At 39.1% G+C, this 23,066-nt stretch overlaps 1 protein-coding gene across 3 annotated transcripts in view; it reads right to left on the bottom strand.

Annotated features, from left to right (window-relative positions):
* LOC137101787 (leucine-rich repeat and fibronectin type-III domain-containing protein 2) overlaps positions 1-23,066 on the bottom strand; it is a 140,544-nt gene that overhangs the window by 82,020 nt on the left and 35,458 nt on the right. For all 3 annotated transcript variants that reach the window (XM_067480613.1, XM_067480615.1, XM_067480614.1), the window contains exon 2: positions 11,135-11,266. The gene's annotated coding sequence lies outside the window, so the exon portion shown is untranslated. The remainder of the gene's footprint in view (positions 1-11,134; positions 11,267-23,066) is intronic.

Genomic DNA, 23,066 nt, shown 5'->3' with positions numbered 1-23,066 from the left:
ACTTTCAAGCACCAATGTAAAAGATTTATGCAACATCCCCAGCACTGGCAGTCAGTTAAATACGACCAAATTGTTCTCACTTTGCTGTGATGAAACAGTTGTGTTTGTTTAAGAACACGTTGCATTTTGCAAACTGGATACTGTGTGTAATGACAAGATGCTGAAGCATAAAAATACCAGAAACAACCTAGAGAGACATGAATGGAAAAAACACTAAACGCACTGCCTCTAAATTTAGCAGCAGAATGGAGTGAGCTCTTGTTCTAAGCCAAATTAAAGATGTTGTTCCACATTTGCATGATGGGGGATTCTGTTGTCTTACTCTCACAATGGAGTATATGTAATCAGGTAATTAGATGTAGAAAAAAGTTTGTATTAATAAGACCTTTAATAAATGAGACTTACAGTAAAAGCCTTGTCAGCAGTCACTCAGTCGCATTTCAAAATAAGACCACTTTTCTCCCTTGTTGTCATTCGCATTTCAAATCCTTAGTTCTCCAACAGAGTTACTACTTGTGGTGTAATTAAGACTAATCCAAATGGACACCTGTTGTGTTCTGTAGTGTTTAAAAAATGTGTTGTTAAGAAATAGTGTGCATCATTAGAGACAGGTACAGATTTGTAGATAACACTGCATGGTATCGGTCCGTAATTAATTTTATAAAAAAATAATCCTCACAAATAGTTTGGTTAACCCGACTGAGAGGGAAATTAGGGGAAGACAAAAGAGGTTATGTTGTTCCCATTATAGTAGTTAGTCTAATGCAAACTCCCATGAAGCTATTTATTCTGAAATTTCCACAAGGTGGTGTGTAAGGTCAGTGCAAACCCACTTGTTATACTGATTGTCTTCTACAGTACAAGGGGCTTAATTCATTAATTCATTCATTTATTCAGATCCATTAAAGACCAACAGCTCAAATCAAAGGGTTTGTATGAATGGAGTTTCATTGTTCTGGCGGTGAGAAACCCCAAGAAGAAAAAGAACAAAACAAGCCCACAACAACTCACTCATTTTTAAATGTTACTGCAATCAGACCATTACATTTTAATCCTCTCAAGTCCTACATTTGGCCTGAAGGTGATGCTAGAGAGAAAGTCAATGGGGACCATTGGGGTTTTATCCTCTGGGATCACACTCACTACAAATGTCATGTTATTCTGTCCATTGGTTTTGAAGTTGTAGTCATAAACCAGTCCAATGTCTGTTGGTTATCACATTCATATATATTGTTCCTTTTATCTTGTGTTGCACAGAGGAGGGATAAGATGCCAGTATGCTTCTTCAGAAATACTTGGCGGATGGTTAAACATCTTTGAAAACCTCCCGCCCCAAATTTTGTGTTCAAAACCCCCAACAATTCAACATTCACACCTACTTCATGCAGTCAGTGATTGTGTAATTGGACAGCAGGGAATAATGGTTTGAAGTACTATCTCCAGTTTTATTATTCTTTAAACAACAATTTCTGTCACTTCACACATGAACAAAAAAGTACAGCACTGTAGATGTCTTTCATAAGGGGCCTTCACAAATGTTCCATCTTTATGATGGCTGGACTTCAATGTGCCTTTCAGTGTGTTGATAAGTTGTTCATTGTGCTTGGACAACATACTGAATCTAGCATAACCTGATTCTTTTTCCAGGGTTTGCATTCTGTCATGGACCTACAGCTAATAATCATAGTTTAATAAATGTAACAATGATCTTTCCCTAACCCCCTCCACGTGTATTAAAGTACTTGCCGGTAACATGCCTTAACTGGTATTAACCACATCCCGAACCTTATGCTAACCTTAACTATGCCTTAATTGTCATGGTTATTATTGTAGAAAGCAAACATTTTGAAACTGTTGTCAAACGAAGTGCCATATCATGTTATTTAGTAGTCAGTCATAATCATGCCCATAGTTATGGTTCAGTAAGCCACTTATTGTAGAAGCGGTAGGTAATTTATTACATGTGATAGTTTGGCAGCATCTAGCCACAGTAGTAAATCTGACAGGATTATTAGCGGCAGTCAGTTACATCATTTAAAGTGACTACGTTTTCATAGGATGAGTGGTTGGTGACAAAACACAGACTTTAAACTAAATAAGGTTTGTTGCTTCTCATTGTGACCATGGCAGCAAATCTAGGCCACAATAATGAACTAGTGTATCTACTGAGAGTAAAGTAGGGACCTACAAGGCCATATTTATAGGCTGATGACAACACATGTGCCATTAAATAGATTGATGACACTAGAACCAGGTGTAGTTATGTAACATTGTCATTTAGTGTTTTTTGCTAAATGGTTTAATATCCATGTTTTCCTCTGGCAACAAGGCTGCATGCTGTTTCTGGCAGATCTTGTTCTGCACCAAGTGCTAAATAGACAGCCAGAGAAATAACCAGACCAACAAACCAACACACATGGCTTTTATTCAGCTGAAGGAAAGCAATCTAAATAGCTGCCTAAATGGATATCTGCTCATAATTCAATTTGCAATCCATAAAGTTACGTTAGATTTCTTAATATTACTGGGTCAGTTGTAGATGGAAGATGATAGCACATATCAGTTCTAACACATCAGAAGCATTTAGCACATTCGATAAATGTAAAGCCATGAGTCATATTGGCACACAGAGAGCAAACAGATGTTCAGCCATCACACAGAGTAAGTGTTATTCAAAATTCCGCTTAGGAGGCTGTGTAGGCTGCAGAAGGCACAATGTTCATTCCAACTGCATGGACCCATATACGGTAAAGTGTTTACTTATGCTATTGTGTCTTTACTTGAGCAACAGATTTGAAAATAAATAAATTCCACGTTAGATCAGCAGACAAAGTGTTCAAGATACATACAAAAGCTTGTGTTAAACAAATTTCCATTCAATTATCTTCACAGTAAGAATCATAGATGTCACTCTTTGAGAGACAGTCAACCAAGTCTAGTTCACAGGGCCTTTGTTTTCCAGAAACTACAGGTCATGAAACCATGTAAAGATGAGAGTTTGAGGAACTCTTTTGTTTTTTTCTAGAAAATAGCTACAGGGCTTTCAATTCTCAGTTGGTACTTTTTTAATCAAGTCAGGCTTTTTTCTTCGTTCCACGCAGCTACCATCTTTTTAAGGACTGTATACATACATCTGACTGTCTGACACTTTTGAATAAGGCTCAACACTGAGATGTTTGAGAAAAGATTTCACATTCCTTTCGAATCTTTGAATGGATGATGGGTCAGGGTTGATTATGAGCTGATATACATTTATGACTCAGTGAGATCCATCTGGGTTGTCTGGGATTCTGTTACCTGATCTTCCAGTTAATGATAAATGATGGGTTTAGTTTCATTGTTATGATTTCTGCAACTGCAAGTTGATCAAAGTTGCAAAAAATATATAAGCACAAATGAAATATTTAAAAAATAAATTCTTGGAGTACTTCTCCATAACAACCCATGTCTAAAGCTTTTATGTGAGAGGATTAACCACGACACTGAGCCTAATTATAGAGCAACCAGGAAATGTAGCACATTGCTGTGAACTGACTTGGCTGCTATCTAAAGTTTGTAGTGCTCTAAACATTTTGGCAGCCTGCATCCTTCTCTGGCTAAGGTTGATGAGAGGACAAAACCAATGTTTGATGATAATTACTGTTCATAAGTTTGATGTGCAATTATGCCAGTGTAATTGTTTGGATTTCTCTTGTTCGTCCCCTCACTTTGTCCTGTCTTCTCACATTATGTACTCTTTGGGTGCATTAAAATCATTTTATACAACATCCCTGTAACAATGATTTCACACTCCAAATCAACTAATAAATATTAGGTAAATATATTATAATGGTATTATAAGATTGCGTTCTTGGCACAGGTGGTAGTAACATCAAATAAAATGCAGCATTAACCCAAATTCAATATATTAAGCTAATTTATCTAATTAATTTATCTACTAATTTAAAATGAGTGAATGAGCAAATGAGTGTGTAGGCAGTAAAAGGCTAGAGACAGGTGTAACTGTCCTAGAGTATGACGCGAATGCTCTTAAGCTGTGACAACATTGGGTTTCTGCTGTTCTTACCATTCTGAACCACGGTGAATCCCACACCATTCTCTTAGTTGGACTTGCAAGTTTTTTGTTTTTTTTGTGAATTGTTTAGGATGAGTTTTATTTTTCATGATCTTTGCCATGTGAATCTTTGATGCTAATTATTCGCAAACAATCTTGACAGTGCTGATCTTTGACAGAACGGAGAATCGGAAACTGCAAAATGAAATAATTTTCACAGCTAATTAGATGAGTTGCACCATTTACATTTATTGAAACCATTTCTGCCAGAGTTTCACAAAAATGTAAGGTTTTTAAAAATAAATGATAATGCCCCTATTCAAAGGGCATTAAGGGTCACTGACTGTTTTGAGAACATGATCATGTAAATCATATGCTACAGCTCACATGCACCAGATCCAGACCTCATTGAGATATTTTGGACTGACATGTCAGACAGTGCTCTCCACGACCACTATCAAAACACCAAATGATGCAATAGCTTTCGAGGGAATAATGTTCCATCACTCCAGCAGAGTTCGAGAGACTTATGGAATCAATGTCAAGGCTTAATGCAGCTGTTTTGGTGATTTATGGTGACCCAAGTACTTACTCAGACGCATGGTTGTTTTTTCCCTTTAATGTGTTGCCCTCTGTATGAGCCTGATATTGGATAACTAGTCTAACTAACTCAACTCACTGCAGCACAATGTCTGTCATCTATTTCGGAGGATATGTGGGATAGTTTTTGACGTTTATGACATCAACATGCTGTAACTTCACAAACTAACTAGTACAACTAGACAGGGACTGAAAGCATCAAAAATTCTTGTTACCTTGTCGCCTACTCAGCAGTGTACCACATATGAGCACCAAATAAAAACTGTTGAGTAACATTTGGTGAAACTCTAGGCACCGTCTAACATCCCAGTGCTTCATTGTCTCAGTTGTAATGACGAAAGCAAGAGAAACAGCCCCCCTAATTAGGACTGACATACAGTTACCTCTACACATGTGAGAACAGGACTATTTGGGCCATCGAAAGATTTTTCACTGGGGGGCTAATGCACTCAAACCTTTGTCCCTGGGGTTTGTACTACTGTTCATCAACTATGGTGACAGTTTTGGGACAAGTTCATAAACAGCTGCTGTGGGAGGCTGAGCTATTCAAGGATCTCACCATCCAGGCATTTTCTGATCAAAGCTCAGTCAATGGATGCAACACAAAAATGCTGCACAGAAGACTTGCTGCTACAGTTTCATAAGACAGTTTATATATAATTTGAAAGACTTTGAGATGTAGCAGATTTTGTTGGACTGTGAAGTTTGCTTCAATTTCCTGAACTATATTTGTTTGAGCAAAGTATAAAGTATATAATACATTTCCACGTTCCTTTCACAGATCTCTTATGAGGCCTTCCAAGCACAGCCCATGCTACACAGATCTGTAGAGGAAACAATGCATCACTGCTTTATTCAAAACTGGTAGCACATTACTTTCATTGAAGTCATGTGCCCAACAGTTTTATTTATTTCCTATTACAGGAGAGAGGACTTTTCATATCGTTACAATGCACAGTTTAATTAGGTGCTGAAATTCACACTACCATCGCCTATGTAGAGTATGAGTTAAAGGTATTTGTGTTGTGAGCACAGAGAAGTTCTATAACTTCTTGTGGGTCAGTAATTCTTGGACTAATCTTCATATCAAATTTGCATGCACTATTTTACCTTCAGTCATGAAGGTCGTCATGTAGGAAGCAGTGTACCAGGTTTTCGCTCCATTACCTAACCTGAACTTTACCTTAGCAATAGTTCAGTCAGCCCCAACTCGCATGAAGTGTATTTATATGGAAATGCTGAGTGTGTACAACTTCGGCATCTAAACTCTGACCTCGTCATCCCCCACAGTGAAAAAAAAAAATGTAGCATAGAAGCAACAGTAACAACTTCCCTCTCAGAGAAGTCAGCAGCAACACTGATTGCTAATGCAGAACATACTGTAGTGTGCTCTTTGGGGAGTACAGCATAATGTCAGGGTGTGGGAGTCAGGTGAGGTGAAGCCAGATGATGTTGTACACCTGGCACGTCCCATCTCACTCACAGCTCATTTTTTTATTTACTTTATCATGCAATAACCACAGATCCCATGAAATGTAAACACATAATATGTACAATATTCAGATTTGGACTCTATGCTCTGACCTTGTCAGTCTTAATGGAAAAATATTATGTTCAGCATAGCATGGAGTGGAGAATGATGATAATTCTTCACTACAGAAAAACCAGTGGAAAAACATGTAGTAATACAAGACATGCTGTGCCCCCTAATGGTTCAGTCAGCCCACTCACTGAAATGTACTGTTATCTGAATGTACAGTATGTACGCAATTGATGTGTGTCAGTCTGAAATGACCAATGACTCTACAGGCAGATGCTGGGATCGAAGTGATGGTTCAGTACATGGTTCAATATATTCACATCACCTGTAGCAGCAAGCGACCAACATTTTTCAAGTGTGCGGTGTGGCCGATTAAATAATTAAAAGGGTGTGATATATATGTATACTTTATCAAATTGTAAATGTTGTTGCTATCTTCTAAAGTCCCTCAACATTAACATAGTTGCTGTATATTATTTCTTAGAAGAAAATATGGTGGGTTTTGTTGGTCAATCTTTTTAATCGAATCCGGGGCATTGCAAAATTGCCTAATATTAACATATTGTATGGCCACGGGGGCCTGGTGGCTCAATGGGTAGAGCATCGGGTTAGGATGCAGGAAGCCACCCCATCATGTGTGTGGCCCCTTCCAGCCACCAAGGGCCACCATGGTGCCGGTCCCAAGCCCGAATAAAACGGGAGGGTTATGGCAGGAAGGGCATCCAGTGTAAAAAGCTCATACCAAATCAACGTGTCAAACACATTCTGGTATGGTGACCCCGTTGATATTAACATATTGTATGGCCAGTGTTGCACAGCATATTATGTGACACTACTCTGTACTATAGTCAAACACTTACAGAGACACAATTCAATATAAAATTAGTGATGTGCAACCTTAGAAAATCAACTGCACACTGATATAATTAGATGCCAAGCAGCTGTCTATTTATGTTACATTGTCTATCATTCAAAAACAAGAGATGTCAAAACGTGTTCGTTGCCGATCCGTGTCTAACAAAGTCGTGACTTCAAAAGTAGGAACTTGAATTGAGTAAAAAAAAATCAAATAGCCTCTAATCAAATAGCCTCATTGCAATATAATACAATCAGTCCACTGAGAGCTGCATTTCACTTACTCAGTATGTTGAGGAGTGACATATTGAGATCACATCAATATTCTATTGGCTATTATTAAAATTCATATTATGGAAGATGGAGTGCGTGTGTGCAGGGGGGTGGGGAGGGTGTGTGTGTGTGTGTGAGTGAGTGGTGAGGGGAGGGGCACTCTAGGAAAATCTTTATTTGGCATATCAATTAGTCTGTGTTTAATGTGACAGAGTGAATATTGCTGGTCCTCTAGGCAAGGAGCCTGTTTCTGGAGACAAAAAGCGGCAGGTGAATTGGACAAAATTTTGCGCACTGAATATTTGATTTAGGGATATGCTTAAGAAGAAACATTTGTATTGCTGAGTTTTAAAAGTGTTTACCTTTGATTGGTACCGTACACACACACATTAAAAGGCTTAGCCAGAGGGATGGATTTTAGGTTTACACCCCCTGAAAGATTTTAAAATATTACTGTACAACGTATCGCTTGCAGTTCAAACTCAAGTTATTCATGAAAAAATAATCATTAACCATTGTTTTCCATGCCAAAGGTGGTGCATTCAGTCAATGTTAAGAATAAATAACAATGCTCAGTGCAGCAGTGGCAGAGGGTTAACATACTAGCAGCATTGTATTGCAGCTCGTGCATGTTCACAATTGCAAATGCTGCAACAACTGCTAAATCATGAGAGACTACATCAGAAAAAGAGAGAGCTGTAAAAGTGGTCCCCACCTGAGCTGAATCTATGCAGAATATTTACTAGAAAATACTGTAGATGCAAAAAAAAACAAAAAAAAAAAAACACATGAAAGCAGCTTATGATACAAAACGAAACAAAACAGCACATATGCACTAATCAATCATGTTAACAGACATTATTGGACAGTAGCTAAAGTCACAAGCACTGACCAGGGCAGAGGTTTATATTCATAGTAAGTAAGGATGGGATGTGAGATCTTAATTAGATTAATTAATTTTATGAATTTGTTTTGTCATTTATTGAACTGTATTTTGCCATTTTTAATAATTGTCAGTTTTTGAAACCTCTTCCTCCAAACTTAAGATTTAGTTGCTTCTTAGGGCGCTCATGTCTTTGTAGGGGAAGCTGAGCTCTCCCCAAGATTACAGGAGATCCAAATGCTAAAACAGGCCTAATGTCAAGTGCTTATCAACCAGCAATCACTAACGTTACCTGTCATAGCCAACTTACCTGAAAACTTAATTGCCCACACATTCACCCAGCCACCTACAAAGGAGCACAGGGATGCAACTACAGTGAATTTAATGTTTTTATTACTTTGTATTTGTCAGAAAAGCCACAGGAAGTCTGACTAATATTTCAATCATTTATGTTGCATTGCATTTGTAATTTATGTAGACACCAGCTACTTTAAGTCACTGTGAGTTCAGTAGGCAAATATTTTCTTGTGAGTCACCCAAACCTTAAAAAACAGACGAAATACACTTTACATTATAAGGAAGTAATGTTTCCCAATAGGGTAAATTTTGCACAAAGTGAGCCAGCAGGCTGGTAAGTGTATTTTTATGGAGTACTCTGTGTCTTTTTTACATCCTGGATAGATGCTCTACATACAGGATAATGTGATGTGGACTATTAAGTGCAGAATTTACTGAGTATAAGTTGCCCTGACTTATTAGAGATCATATTTAAGTCTAGCATCATAACACAAATATGTATTGCAATATACAATATCATATAGTATAGTTAATGTTAAATAAGGCCATTTGATTTCTAAATGAGACTAGTTAAAGGTGTGGAAGAGGTTTTTTTTCTAAATGTTTCATGATAGACTCCAGGAGACTTACTGTATAATCAGGTTCATTAAGTGTGATTTAATGTAGAGACTGATCTCATTGGCAACCTGAAGCATTATTGTTGGGAAACTGTTTATTTCTGAAGGTTCACATTAGCCATTTACATGGCTACACATCAAGTAGCTCATTATTTTTAATTATTCCTGCCTTATTTTGTCCATTAGCACAGGCTTTAACGGTACCGCTGCCCCGTGTCAACAACAGTTTGTGCTGTCAATAATGTTTAACACAACTGTCGTCAAACTAGAGGCCACGCTTAATTTTCATTTCTGAAGGGAAAACAAAGGCACTTGACAGCTAAATGGCTGTATATTTCATTTCTCATGCACTGTATCCTCTTTCAATCCTGAGCTACTCAATACTACATCCTGGTGAATAATTCTGTAATCTGAAAAGAGAGCAAGGCCCAGTTTTGAATGAATCCAAAGATATCTGCTTTTACTGGGAGTATTCAGGAAGATATGTAAGCATGATAAAATGTAATTAAATCCCCTGTGAGTCCAATGTCGACGGAATTCACACAGACCATTTCAATGGATCCCACAACTCGCCAGCAACAAAACACAATTTAAAGTCTGTATGTGTTTTTAGCTGACCCTGCTTGTCTTTCACAGTGCCTTGGGATTCTCAACCTATAAAACAGGTATTATTATCCTCAGCTAGTAACGTTATTAGGTGGAATATTCTACAAGGACTCTGTCCCAGGCATCAGCCCTAAGGGGAATGTCATGGCCCCAACTTCATCTCCTGCTGGTTCTGTAAGAGCTGTTCACATTCCCCAGGAAGCACAGCAGCAAGGAGAAAACTCATGAGGAAATCTGCAGGCTGCAGCCAGGAAGAAAGAAGAGAACAGAGAAAGAAAGAATGAAACAAAGGAAGGAATGAAGGAAGGAAAGGGGGAAGTAAGTGAAGTAAGCGAGAAGGAAAAAAGGGAAGGTTAGAAGAAAAGGTACCAAGACAGAGGAAGGAAGGAAGAAATGAAAAAAAATAAAAATACAGGAAAGAACAGAACACTTAAAATTAAGCACCTGAGTTCATGCAGCTCTCATAGCTTCTTGCTCTCTGTGCTAAACCTCTTCTATCTACCACAGCTTGAATATATACAGGATGACTTACAAACAAGGAAGTAAGAAATGACAGTAAAAAGTGAAGTAGAAATATTGATCCACATAACATCCGAGACACTTTATTCCTTTGACATTCCATTTCACCTCACAGCAATTTTGATAAATCTAATCAAGCTGCAGTTCAATCCTAACACTGAGCAGCAGCGTATGGCTAACGGCCTGACGTTGACACAATGTAGGCCAGGGAGCAACACAGTAAACACAATCCTGTCAGGACAGCTTTGCAAGACTGACGCTTTAAAAGCTTTTTGAAAATCGATGTCAACATTCATATGTATAAAAAAAAAAAACAACAGAAAAATGCACAGGTTGGCACCTTTTATTTCTCCTAGCTGTGGCTAAATAACCTGCAGCACCTGCAGCCTGCAGTATTCGCACACTGCAGTCACTGCAGTTGGCAACATTCATTGAAGGTCACAAGTGGCTCTCACTTCTAAAGCAATTAACCCAGTTTCTCAACAAGGCAGCAATCTGTGGGGAAGCAATTAAAATCTGAATTTTTCCCAGTGTGTGGGCTTCACAGGGGGAAATAAACCTTGGGAAGCCCAATGTTTGTTTGGAAGCATTGATTAGTGATTTTATTTGAATATATGAAAGTTGGACGGAAGGACGAATGTAGCAAAGTGAGAAAAAACAAAGGGAAGGAAGAAGACAGCCGAACCATAAACTGATTATTTAGAGTTCAACATAACATATTTTTCTTTAATTCTCCAAGTGTTCGTTCAAGGGGGTGATGCAGATCATGCATCTATCAGCTTTCTTAACTCCACTTATTGCAAACACGGCCATTAGAAACGAAGGCACTCCTTCCATCCATTCATTTGTTCTCAGGCCTGCTGCTGTTACTGAGTGCACCGTGTACTGACCTTGAATTCGTCCTGCGGGCAACAAACAATCCCAAGTTTTTCTCCTCCTCCCACGGTTGAATGCTGTGAGGTGAAGGTCTGAGTGTGTGCGCTGAGGAAGAAGTGGTCCACTTCATCCGTTCACGCTCTCACCTGCAGGAAAAACGATGAGGAGAAGCAGAGTGCAGGAGAGGATGAGAAATAGCACCGACCTTAGACATCTGTATGGCTTATCATCCTTTTATTTCAGAAGACAGAACGCAGGGCCTGCATGCCCACACCCTGGCTAAGGTCAGAGCAGAGGGATTCATTCTCTTAGGCTATTACTTTGAGGAAAGTCTTTGGAGCGCATAACAAAGAAAACCAACATAGCAACAGTAGTGCTCCATTTTCTGTGGTTATTACAGCTACAAATTTTGGTATGTGCAATGGAAAATCCCTAAGCCACAATATTTGTTATGATATATTAGGGCTTAAACAAGCTATTCTAAATTGGCTCCAAAAAATGCATTAAGAGTGCACGGAGAATTTATCTTAAATAAATGTTTTGCAGGTTCATGCAGAATTCACCAAATTCATACAGCTTTGCTCTTAAAACTGTGGGAAGAGAGTCAAATAAACCTTGATGCAAACAGAATTAAAAAGGCTAAGACAATGTAGCCATTTGTCCGTTTTCTGTCAGATAGCACACGTTTGAAACTACTCTAGTGGTTTTACACAGAAATCTTTTATTCTGCCATCAGTCAATGCACTTAAATCAGGAAAATGCTGCCAGGCAGTGTATTTTATTCTCATTCATCTTCTGGGCCAATGACCAAACCACCATCTGAAAAGAGGATAAAGTCACAATTATGTGGAACTAATAATAGGACTGAGTCTTTGTTTAGTGAGGCACCACCAGTTTGTAGGTCGGTCTATAAAAACATTTGTGAATCAAGTGCAGCTTCAAGTCATCTCAGAAGGACCCTCCAACGTCATGCTGCCCTACAGCGCACGGACTGAGGTTGAAAGCTTTGGGTCAACATAGTAACTTGGTGGCACCTCTTTGTGTCACGCCCACTTTGTAAATCACTTCAATGTGTCTTCTGGGCAGGTGCCTGAGGCATACGTCACTCAGCCCCTATCCAGCTTCACTTGGAGCCAAGTGCTGTGCCAATTATTGCATGACACTGCCATCCATATCTGTTCTCATGGAAATTTATAATTTATGATACATCCTGAATTCTGCCTCCAGGGAACTCAATGCTATTATCCTGCTAAAGTGAGATCTGATTGGGCAGCTGCTATCGCAGTCACTTCTTTAAAGTCTCATTTCTTCAAGTGCCCTTCTATAGTCTCTGTAATGTGTCACTGTCCAGCAAAGGAGACATCCTGGGAGCTAGAGCAGTGCCAGCCATCCTTCTCTCAAATGGCAGCTGTAAAGCTTTGGCTGGGAATAAATGCTTTTAGGGTGTGAGAGTTAGAGATATTTGAAACCATATATTTGTTTGTGGACTGACAGCACTTTTTTTTTTATGTATAAATCCAATACTGCTGCTTCCAATGTAACAACATTGTAGCTTAACTGTTCAGCGTTACATTTTCAATAATTAGTTCTACCTTTCAACCCACTGTAAAATGTAGCATGAGCTCTGATTATCCACACTGTCCACTTAGCTAGTGCTAATTTCCAGTATGTCATCATGGCTGTAGGCTGTCTACAGCACAGGATAATAGGTTGACAAGTACCGCTATATGTTTGAATGCACCATTAAGTAACATATAACATATGTAACATATACATGCAATTTTCTGTAATATAATAATTCATCCTGTGGAGACAGTTTTTAAACATGCTACACATTAGCTCGTCCTCATAGAGTTTCATACAGCTTCCTCGGTGGGAGCTCTTACTTTGCACACAGTCTTTTCTCCTGTCGAATAATAGTTTCCATTGTACTCTATTAGCATCTTCTCAATGTCTTTGATCAACATGTTGAAAATTGAATAGCCTATTAGAGTTTGATATCTTGTGTGATTTCTTTTTCACTGTTAATTGCCTCGTCTGATTTGTAGCAATGGTGGCGTTTGTGAAGCTGTCAATCCTGATTCTGTGCTGACACCTGACAAAGAACTGTGCTTGCCTTTAGTGTACTTTCTACCTCAATCAACGGCTGTCAAATCCACTCAGTGGCGTACACAATTAAACTGGAAATGTTGTCTATCACGGGGACTCTTAAAAACAGGGATCTGAGCCCAACTGCCATTACTCGTGAACATGGCTCAGCGTGTGTGTGTTTAGACAGATGGATATGAAGCTTAACATGATTTCTTTAGAAAAATTGGAAATCACATTAGTTTTTTAAGTCCAAACTTTCCTCTGAAGCCGTGTATGAACTTCACAGACCAGCAACATCTCAGATTGTTTGATCTCTCTAGATTTTTATGGTCGGAGACAGGCTGAGTCTACTTTTTTATGCATTGGGGACTTAAAATGCATTTCCTCACCACGATTTCTGCTGGGCACCTGCAGTGGCGAATAAACACATCAGCTTGAGTCCATCCCACTCTCTCTTTCTCATATTTTCCAGTCTATTGCCCGTCATTCCACTGCCTCTTTTGAGCGACTCTCGCCTTTTGGGGGGGACAGGTCTGGTGTAACTCTATTAGCAAAAAGCTTCAGAAAAAAACTTAAATTGTAAAATTTAGGTTTAGCAGTCGCACAGATGACAAAATGTAAAAAACATTAATTACTCAGAATTACTAAGCATGTAGCCCTCTGCCCCCTACAAGGCCTCAAACTAGGTCATACAATCTGTTGTCCAGTCATGAGTGATGGCAAACATGTTTTTACCTGGTCTGAATGGCACCATGGTGGAGCAACGCAGCCCCTTCTATCCGACCCAGAGGAAAGACAAATTCTAAAACTGAACTTTAGAATCGAAGATGATTTAGCACAAACATAACCCGAACCAACAGGTAATCTACCTCTCAGGTGGATGTGATCTGCATGAGTGACAAACTACTCTCAGACTGGACCAATCAGAAATGAGCTAGTTTACACTGTCTGTTTTTTCCACATGGGCACAAGTAAAAATCGAAACATACAACAAACATATTATACGAAAGCTTGGCAAATCTGCATACTGTGTCTCCATATGGGAGGATAATATTTCATCATTATACACCACATGTCTGTACCCGTCTCCCGAATGCAGCGTTGGCAGATTGTTTCCTGGTCCTTCCTATTTACACGATAAATTGTCTTCGGGAGAGAAATTGAACCTCTAGTTTTTTGCCAGTGGACAGACCAGCGACCAGGTTCAAGCACATATCATTTTTATTTGTATTTCATGTTGCTCATTCAAGAGAAACCACAAAGCACTAAATAAAACTCCACCACTTCTCTTGCTTCTCCACTTTCAAGACTAATTCCCCTGCTTCATATTTCTCTTATAGCGGATTCAGGAGGAGAAACAGTTCACTTCAGTGAGTGTACACTTCAGTACACTCAAAAAAGGAATGTGATTTACTTCTCTGGAGACAAATGAAAGGCAACTGTGAGCAGCACAGTTTTCCTCTGGGCAACTACGCTGTCACCGTGACCTGCCTTGAAGAACTCTTGTCTTTCTGTGTCTCTATAGATGCAGTGATCTGGGGATCAAGGGTGCATTTTGGACATTGTCTCTTTTTCGATTTTTGTGTAGACAAGAGAAAATGACAAAAGTAATTTTGTGAAGAATGGAAAAAGAGAGCCTGAAAGAGAAGTTTTCATGCTGCCTGCCTTTTCACAAGCTCTGGGATAACTAATTACCTTCTCCTCCCATTATGCTCTATGACTAACACTTAATAGTACCTTGGTGTATTAGAGCAAGTCTTTTAAGGAAAACTGTACAAATGAAGTAAGTTCAGGAGCAAGTGGCACTTGTATCCACTAACTGGCTTTTGTTGTTTCTGATGACAGCACATTGCACAAGCATTGCCTCAATTTGCAGCTGTGTGGCTAGTTACATCCAATCATATCCAAATATCACATCCAAGCCTCACACTTGTGACTGTTATGCTTACTGATTACACACTTACTGTATGTAGCTGTCTGCCAATGTCGAGCCATCTGTGAGTGCCTGTTGCCATTGTTTTCGCGGGGTGTCCAGCCCCATTAACTCTAGCCGGGCCCCTGTCAGTGGCTTTTTCAGCTGAGTCAGCATGTTAAATAGGCGGTAGACTCCACTGGAGATAGAGACTCCACTGATTAACTGTTCAGATTAGTGAATCACTGCGTGATCAAGGGCCCACAATGCCAGTTCTGTCTGCAACTTCTTATGAAACATCTTGAATCAGAAGTAGCTATAAATCATCTGTGGTGGGTGTAAAATTGATTGTGTGTAAATGCTTTTTTTTTCAGTTTGTATCTGCATTTTCCACTTATCAGTTTTGAATGACAAATAGACTATTGCCACCTGCTGGTAGGAAGTTATTTCCTCTCACACAGGAGCAGAATGTATGTGTTAGATGTGTTAGTTTTTTTTTTTTTTTGCTCAGACAAAGGTGATGTAAGGTGAAGGAACAGCTAGCCTTGATGTGGGATTGCAGTGTCTCTACCCTTAAGACTTTTTGGTATTGCTGAGTTAAGCAAGCTTCCTCGTATATTTATTGTGATGATAATCTCTCCAGCAGGGTCATTACCGCTGCTCAGATTCATGGAGAGCTTGACTGTCTCCGACTGAGCTTGACATTTTTCTCAGTTTCTTTAAGTTTATTCAGTCCACCGTAGCTTCATCCATATTGGTATTCTGTTCAAAGTGCCTATCAGACAGTGCCTACATCCACCAACAGCAAAGCCTCACAAGAACCAGGATAGCCAGTGAGCGTGTTTACCTGGCAGATAAGCTCCTTATCACATCTGCCTGCACTTGTTATTGTCTGACAAATGTGTGAACGTCAAAGATACTGAATGCACTGTTATAATAATGGGATAATGGCTAATTGTGAGCAGGTGGAAAACACAAGGGAAACATTCTCGTATTGGCTAAGGGGACATAACAGCTATCTAGCTTTAGCTATTACGTCTCCACCAAATTATATTTTATGACACCGCTGCTAATACAGATACAATTTATCAGGTAACAAACCACTTGCTCCTTGTGCCATCACTCTAACTTTTCATTTCCCTTGCAGTGGTCTCAGCAATAGAAGCCAACTAAATTTAACAGGCTGTGCTGCAAGTGTTATGTACTGAAGCATCAGACCTCAGGTGTAAAGAAACATATGTCAGCAATGTTCTTTGTTCTCCAACAGTCCACTGACGTCAAAATAAATCTGTGAAGCCGGCAAAACCAGTCTGTTACAGTGAATGACAGAAACTATGGGAAAGGGTGAATCCTAAAAAAAATAAAAACTTCTCAATTATTCAATTAAATCATGAAAGAAGGAGACAAATTAAAGAATCAATCATACAATCATATACAGTATATGCAGTATAATGGTTGGTTTTAAGGGTCAGGGGTGAGCATGGGCACTGAGAGGCTACGCTGTCCTGAATGCAGGAAACTGTGATACACCTGCCAATCATGACCAGCATTTGTTGTTTTCACGATGTAGTTGTTGTGATTCATTGAAATGGAAGCCCAGCAACTATCTCAAAGAATTTTGCATGACAGTATAACCAGGCACATACCGAAGGGAGGGCCTGGGTTTGCCACTGCTTCTTTCTGAAGTCATTCAAAAGGACTCCTCTCAACATTAATTACCCTTTAGGGTCTTGACTACCGACTACTCGACTCTCAATCCGCTCTCAACACTTTGGTATTGAAACATTAGAAAAATTCAGTTGTACTGTGAAGAGACCAGCAATTATTGTCCATTTTTGCAGCACAGCATATGTTATTTAAATGTGTTTCCTGTAGGATGTCACAGAACTTTACAAAATCATTATCACACAGAAAAACTCAATTTTCAACTAAATTACGGACTTTACAGTGTATTACATGCAACCAGTCATGGCTGTGTGTAAATGAGTGTAAAGGTTTTTAAAAGGTTTTTATTTCCTACTGTTTGAATATTCCATTACATACCCTCTTGAACTCGATTAATTTCTTACTTTGTTGCTTAAGCATAATTGTCTTTTTGTTGCCTATTGATTACATGTACATATATAAATAAAAAATACATATTTTAATTTATTTACTATGCATTATTGTAATAATGAAAAATACTTCTAATTAACTCTGTTCTAGGCTAGAAAAGGCAGATCGATTCCATGTTATTAAACCCTGCCTCTGAGATACTCTTTCTACTTCAATCCTTTTGGTTTTTGGCTGAAACAAAAACACTTGCTTATTGATTGACTGCATTTCTGGACTTTTCTCAGAATCAATTCAATTCAATTCAGTTCAACTTTATTTATATAACTTAGTCATCTCAAGGCACTTTACATAATAAAGTCAAGACTAGACAGATATGTAGAGAAAACCCAACAGTTCTCCCTTGGGCAAGCCCTAGGCAACACTGAAGAGGAAAAACTCCCTTTAAAGGAAGAATCCTCCAGCAGAGGGTGGGTGGCCATCTCCCTTGACTGGTTGGAGTGAGTAGAAAGCAGAGAGAGAAAAGAAAACAAAAGTATAATTTCCAGGCTGCTGCCAAAGAGAGGTTTTAATACAAAGCCAGCCATATATCGTATCATAATAGCCACGGTCCGTGCCTCTGCTCATCTATCTTTCACAGATTAACTGAGTCTAAAGTAGCAACACTGTGTAATGGCCTAACACAGTCTAACCAGCTTGACACTTTGGAAAGTCACTCAGCTCAGACCATGAAGTGACATTTCTATCCACAGGATGAAAAACACAGAGGGATAAAAAAAAAATAGAGAGAGAGAGTTGTGTGCTCTGGCAGTTGGTCATAACCTGCAATGAACTGTTAAGCCACAGGAAACTCTAACCTCTCTGCACTGACCCAGTGTCCCAGCGCACAGCCAGACAAACCAAGAAGGAAATAGCAGGAGAATAATCCAGAGGAAAAGTGAAGTGAAAACAAGTTTTGTTTTTTTTTCCCCTTGTTTGATCAAGAGCAGAGGTCAAAGAATTCATTTAAACATCTTTGCAGCACAGTAAACTAGAGAGCACACACTCCTGCAGATGCATGCACACAAACACACACATGTATGTGCATCGCTGCTGACTGCTACTCATTTGGCTGACATTTGTTGGAGACTACTGCAGTAAAACGAATTTCACTACTGCATCTGGTTGAAGCTGTCATCTACAGTTGTGACTAAATGACAATACAATACACTTTTCTACTTCCAGTAAGCATAGTTTGCATTTTGTACACTATGAAGAAATTTAAAAAAGAAAAAACCGGAAAGAAACCTTTTACAGGAGTCTTTGAAGTGGGACAGCCTTGTCGCAACAGTAAAATGCAATTGGTCTTTAAAATGAAGCCTTCAAATGATGAAGCCACTGAATTGAGACACAGCTTCAGCGTGTTCTACTAAATCCTGGTTTTATCCAACAGGGGAGAAAGCGATGGACGGTGTGAACGGAATCTTGTCTAGTGACTATTCATGTCAGCTTTGCACTGTTTATCTATAATGAAACATAAAAACACAGGCTGTCAACAATTTATTTGCCCTTCATTTTAATGGTATTGTTTAAAGACATGTTGCACATGCTGTTTAAGTGTGAAACTAACTGTGACATTCAAGCATAATTGTCCTAATTACCAGTTGTGAAAAAAGTGCTTTCATTATATAGAAATGCTGCTGAATATGTAAGTACTGAGCTGCAGTTCTGCTTTATCTGTTTTTAGCAATGGGTACAATTCTTGTATACTCAAAATAGTATGTTAACTATAGCTAACACACATTAATGAAAAAGACCGCCTCATTTCCTATATATATATATATTTTTTTAATTTCAATCATTTTCTCCAGAATTTTGGAAAATTACTAAAAACATGTTTGTTCTTCATTAAAAGTGTGATCTGAGGATTGTTGTAATTATCTCTAAACATTTCAAATGACCACAATTGTCTCACAGCCTCTGAAATATACTACCTCTTCTATTTTTCAGTTTCTCCAATTTTTTAGAAGTGATTCAAATGATTGCAATTATTGTATAAATATTGAAAATCAACACTAAGTTTTTCCCAGTGACATCAAACCTCACTGTTTAGTTCCAAGTAACACACGGACGCATGCCTCTATCACTCAGATTTATACTGCACTTACCACTCACCATGCTTATTTCATCTAACTCACCACGATTCCTTTAGCACCTGCAATAGATATGAATGCCGCAGCCTCTGTCACAGTGATTTGACTTAATGTCGTTCAGTGGCAGCAATTCTCCAAGTGTGTTTTTTACCGATGAGTTTAATTTGTGTTTCACCACAATGTTGCAAATGGTGCAAAACAGTCTAACCCCCCCCCCCCCCCCCCCCCAATGTTAATGCAGAACATCAGAGAATACACAGGGATTGGTTGAATTTGCTTTCACTGAATCCACAATATTGCAAATTCCTTGATTCTCTAACCAAAACAACCTTGCGAGAAGCTAGCGAAGGAAACAAAGCAGAGATAACGTGGATTTCACATAACGTTTACTCTCCCACCTCAGAGGCTGTATGAAATGAGGACATTTCATAGGTAAAACAGAACTGGCTGTGACTAGATAACATGAACTTCTGCTCTTACAGGTAGTTTGAATCATCAAAAGAAAGTGCTCTGTCATTTCTCTGTGATGGTCTTTGTTATTTGTCTTTACATAAATGCATCTGGGACAGTCTGTTCAATGTTGTCTGTGTTTTCTGAACAATGCTGCATCTTAGCTTACACCCACCAGAACTGAATAAAGCCAACAATACACAATTGAGATACGTTTTATGGTTGTGTGCCTTTCTCTGGCTTCATTGCTAAGACGCCAAGAATCCATTTGCCTGAGTCCTAATTATAGTTACATTAGCACACTCATCTACATCCAGCAGAAGCTTACACTGACACATGCATGCAAACACAATACACTCTCTTGCATCCTACAAAAACAAACCGAAGCCCAACCATCCCAGTGAGAGCAGCACACAGACATTCATATATCAGCTCTGAGTGCTTGCTCGGGCCTTTTTCTCTCCACGTGAGGTTTAAGTCATGTGCCTGGCTCTTCTCATTAAGCTAATTCAGGGCTTTAGACATTGGCCAGCTTTAAATCCCAAGCTTAAGAACACTATGTAGCACAAAGAGGCAATGAGGGGTGAATCTACTTTGTGATGCCACAAAAAATGCTGAGCTCTGCCAACATCTTAATAAGAGCAGCTTTTACTCACCTAGTGTTGCCAGTAAAAGGTGCCAGTACCCAGCAGCCACCTGTTAATGCCCATAGGTGGCTGTGGATGAGAGGAAGTGTGCAGTTTGCTCCCCCTGGTCGGAAGTCAACAGGCTCCCATCACTGTTAATCCCTCCTGTGGAAAGTTCTCTTAAATCCTCAAGTAGACTTTCTAGGGAGGCTTAGCCACATGGAGGCCTCATCTTCAATATTACAATTGTTTTTCATGCACTATCATATCGGACCCCTGAATGCTGCAGGTGAATAATGGCTCTTTCTTCCTTTTTTCTTTTCTCAAGTTTTTGCTTGGCTCTTCTTTTAGGCAACACAAATTGAGCCAAGCTTGGCAGTCAGAGAAGCAATTTGTTAAAGGACTGTGGAACGCTCTCGTCTAATGTTTCATTAAATGATCCCTTTTCACTTGCCTCTAGTCTGTAGTAAAGCCTCTTGTGGCTGCAGTGGGATTGTGAGCAGCAGGGCCATAGGTCAGTTGCAATCTGATATTTCTTTTCCGTTATGGAGCCACAACAGCTGGTATTGCAAGTGTCAAGGCTTTGTTTTTGCCATCACGAGTGACACTGTGTCCCTCCAGCTCCCCAGTAGAGGCTAACACAGACAATTAGGGAGCTGATGGCAACATGAGCCGCACAGCATGTCTTTGTTGTTTCATACATCAGTGTTTTGCTGCACATAATTATTTTCACGGTTGTTATTAGATTCCTCGTGTGAAGGAGCTCATTAATTTTTATATACAGTAGGGACATTAAACGCGCACACGGAGTCAGGAGATTGACCCACATTTCATTTGCACTTAAAGTGACCTATGGAGTATGTGGAGCCAATGGTTTTCAAAGCCACCATGTCATATTGTGTTGAAATGTAAGGTTAGCGACATCTGCCTGCTAAGGTAGATGTCGATGTAGGTGGATGTAGGTACTCTAAGTTGTTGACTGCTTTACATTTCCCTTAGTGCACTGCTTTTAGTTGGTGTAAAGGCTATAAAGCTGTTGCTGCTAACGTAGCTATAAGGTGTCGTCCTGCAGCTGTGTCAGGGACCGAGCAGCTAGACACAGGACACGGGAATAAAGTCACAAAAGAAAATGGGTTTTATTTACCCAAATGTAACATATCCAAAGAAATTTTAATTTATTAACAAAATGTGGGCCTTAAAAGAGGTCAACAAAAGCTCACTAAACTTCAAACTGAAACTACAACACAAGTTCTAACCACAACAGAGACAAACCTGGGTGACACACAAGGGGTAACGTATATACTGACTGGCCAAACCAATATGACACACAAGGGGTAGACATGACTGGAACTAGACAAATTATTAACAAACTCTAGACAAACAGATTAACAACATCATCCCATTAATCAAATATGCAAAAGCAATAACAAATAATGAACCAAATAAAGTTTAATAACCTATAACATTTAAAGAAACATGTTCCCCATATTTTCCCCTTCGTGCATCAAACGGGGTACTTGGTACAGTCCAGGCACATTAGGAAGTATTTAAAGTTGATAAGGGCCTCAATCCAATCTTCTATTTGGATGGCCAACACCCCCAGACCAGCAGAATGGTAACTCAAAAAAAGAGAAATTATATTAAAACAACTTAAACTTAATAATCAAGCAACTAAACTTAGGGTAAAAGGTAAGTGAAAACATTGCCAGACAAACTTAGGGTGTGGCCTTCACAAGCTGATAGCGCATGCTGCCATTTGATTGTCAAACACTGAAAACATTTTCAAAGCCTGAGGTAAACTGGTATCTTGGAGGACAAAAACACGTGATGTTCAACGTCCCAACAACATTACGCCTAGATGGTTTCTAATAAATTGGTGCTGCTAATTAGATACAATCTCGTGTGAGTTCTGATTATAGATGCTGTCATCGTGTTCAACCTGCTGTAATTCCTTCAAATGGCATCTTCAGATCTGAAAACTCCCTCAGAGTACGTCTTCATCATGCTCCGTGATCATAGGGGATTCTCTCGTTGGAAATGAATGAACTTTGTTGCCTTATTTCCAATCTTCTAATGTTTGTTAAATATATTTTAAAGGCATCTAAACTCTGGAGCTAAATTATTCTTCTTCCTTTGCATATTTGCCCTCTTCAGTAACATGAAGTTAATCAGCTAATTCACTACCACACACACTAAGCAGCTCAAGTGGGTTTCACTGCCACCCTAACCTGTCAGTCAGGAGGGCAGGTGTGGTGGCATTCCTCCCAGGATAGTGGCCTCTATTCTCTACTTACTGTAAACCCACATCATGATTTGTGTTTCAGTCAGAACATGTGTGCTGTGTTTAAAGACCAGACAATTCATGAGGACATTTACACTCTATTGTCATTTTGTTTCTTGCCGGACAATCACTTTCAGGATTTACCTTTTCATGCAAACAAAATGAGAGAGACAAAAAGATAATGTCTGAAACTATTTCAATGCAGTAAGAGCATATTGGCCCAGAGTCCACACATATACAGTATCTTAAGACATATTATATTAGTCACATAACTTGGAAACAGGCTGGTCCTTCCAGGAAACCCTGATCATCTGCTTAGGTCAACAAGATAAAAATGTTTTACCACACAAGCAATTGCCATTCTCAGATAACGTTTGATGATTCCCTTACAGTTAAATTTGT

Source organism: Channa argus, chromosome 16 (assembly GCF_033026475.1).
Source record: "Channa argus isolate prfri chromosome 16, Channa argus male v1.0, whole genome shotgun sequence".
NCBI classification, from domain to species: domain Eukaryota; kingdom Metazoa; phylum Chordata; class Actinopteri; order Anabantiformes; family Channidae; genus Channa; species Channa argus.
This window is presented reverse-complemented; position numbering and strand designations above follow the sequence as displayed.